This window comes from Fukomys damarensis, unplaced genomic scaffold, assembly GCF_012274545.1.
Source record: "Fukomys damarensis isolate Sample0158 unplaced genomic scaffold, DMR_v1.0_HiC HiC_scaffold_19, whole genome shotgun sequence".
Classification (NCBI taxonomy): Eukaryota; Metazoa; Chordata; class Mammalia; order Rodentia; family Bathyergidae; genus Fukomys; species Fukomys damarensis.
In genome coordinates, this window is record NW_022900931.1 from 25,853,536 (window position 1) to 25,855,806 (window position 2,271).

Below are 2,271 nucleotides of genomic sequence, written 5' to 3' on the forward strand. Positions count from 1 at the left end.
TCCTTTTCAGTATTTCATAAGAGCTCGGTTTCAATACTTTTTGAGAATTTGAGCTTTCTATTTCTTTAATTAAGCTAACTGAAGTAGCAGTGCCTTTAGATGTACTATTTAAAAATTCCAAAAATGCACCAAAGTAGAGATAAATTTTAAAACACACATAAACACAGAAGAGTGAAGAGAGGCTACATAAATTGTGTGGCTTAAACGCTCCAGGTGTGATTGGAAGTGTGAACTTTTAGTAGTTGTGTCACTGCAGAAATTAATTCTGGGAGAACCGTCTCTCGACTACATTCCACTTCTCATTCTCTTTTTCTTGCTTTTGCCATTTTTCTCCTCCTTCTGCTTCTTTCTAGAAGCAGCTCCTTTTCTGCTCTTTCTCTTTGGGGCTTCACCCCATCCCCTGTCCCATGACTTCCGCCGCCTTGCTGCCCTGGACCTTCTCCATTCTTGTGAGGATCTGAGCCTGGTGGGGACGCAGAGAGGAGCGTGGGTAGCCCTGGCCTCCAGAAGCTTAGTCACATTCCCCATGGCTGCCTAGGACCAGTTCCGAGAGAAAAGCAAGAGACGGTGGCCAGGGCTGCGGGCAGACAGCTGAGTCCAGCTCTCAGCGCCCAGCGCCATGTTTACAGCCCTTCCCAGCTCCCTGTAAAGGAAAGAGGCCCAAGTGGGCACCTCTTACCTCCAAGCCTGTCTTTCTTCCTCTTGCTCCTCGAACAGATGTGAGGGTGTGGGGCTGTCACCCAGGGGAGAGGGCTTTGTTACTGCTGCAGAGATGTTCTTAAATGAAGAGACAGGAAGCAGAGTGGCAAGGCTCCTCCAGCTCCAGGCCTGGGCCGGCCCCCAACGTCACCACCTGGGCCTGGGGTCACCCCTCCCACGCCCCAGCTCTTGGGGAAAATGTTGAAGTAAAAATGGCAAGGTCATGGGAAAAAGAGTTGAGCAGCATCTTGCCGGAGCCCAGAACCTCACAGCCTGTGTCCGGGATGAAAAAGACCGAGCTCTTGACACAGGCAGATAGAGCCTGGCGCTGGGGTAAAGCAGTGGGAGAACATGTGCCCAGCAGGCTTTACAGGCTACAGGTTCCAAAGATGTTCTAGGTGGCCCAGCATGGCAGGGAGGGCTGGAGAGCTTCCTGTGCCCCAGGGCTTTTTTCCAGCTGTCTCTTGTGAGCGCCCCACGTGGATTCACATCCGCCCACAGGACCTCGCAGTCACCTTGTGGGAGCCTGGCTGAACCAGAGCGACTCCATCTTGATCAGCAAACAACCTAGAGACTGTCGCTCCCCCCCCATCCCTTACAGGATAACTAATGATTAATTGTGAATTGTTAGGTGGCTGTTTTGAAGTAGCTAGGAAACTAGGTAGAAACTGTAGTGAACACAGAGACCCAAGGCAGGTCACGCCACTCCTTGCATGCCTGTAGTCTGAATGTTCTGAACTTTATGATGATCTAGGTTGCAAATGGAACAATGGATAATCACTCTGCTGATCATTAGTACATGACGACCACTAGCTCAGATCAACTGACTCTTTGCCTTTGTCCTTTTCCTGTAAGTTTTAAGTGTAAACCCCCCTTTTCAGCCCTATATAAAATGGCCTCTGTTTCTTAGCTGGCCGCCTCTCTGAGCTACTTGGCTTGGGGAGTGCCGTCTGGCCAGACTAATAAAGGTCTATTAGCCAACTTGCCTGGTGTGTTCCTTCCTGGGTGACTCTCGCTATCGGACAAGCTCCTGGAGCCTCGCTGAGCTGCTGAGCCCAGCATCGTGAAGGCCTCTTGGCTGTTCACGCTCCAGGAGTAAAAGTGAGACACGAGTCTTACAACCTGGCCCAAGACAACTTAACATGCCTGTACTGCTTCTCAGAGTTCCCACTTCCTGTGGACGTGACCATTGAAAAATGCCTCTGAAACCCACCCAGGTAACTCTGCACCAGGACTCCCACTCCAACCCAGGGTGCCGCCATTGTCCTTTGCCCATATTGCAGCTCCTGCCTCCACATTGGTCCTGGCCTCTCCAAGCAGCCTTTTTCCAGGACAACCTCCATACACAGCCAAGTGATCACTGGAAGGTGCCTGGGCAGCCAGGTGTGGAGCATAAACTGGTTATCCCAACGCTCTGGGAAGCTGAGGTGGGAGGATCAAAAGTGCGAGCCCGGGCTAGGGATTTAGCTCAGTGGTTCCGCTGCCTGCCTGGCAAGCTCAAGGACCCAAGTTCGATCCCTGGTACCAAAAAAAAAAAGAAAAGAAAAGAAAAGTTTGAGCCCAGCTGGAATA

General features: G+C 51.1%; 1 protein-coding gene across 1 annotated transcript in view; it reads right to left on the reverse strand.

Annotated features, from left to right (window-relative positions):
- The window catches only part of Cd4 (CD4 molecule), a 16,669-nt gene extending 15,811 nt beyond the window's left edge, over window positions 1-858 (reverse strand). Inside the window, exon 1 of the mRNA XM_010611659.1 lies at window positions 680-858. The gene's annotated coding sequence lies outside the window, so the exon portion shown is untranslated. The remainder of the gene's footprint in view (window positions 1-679) is intronic.
- Between the last annotated feature and the right edge of the window lie 1,413 nt (window positions 859-2,271).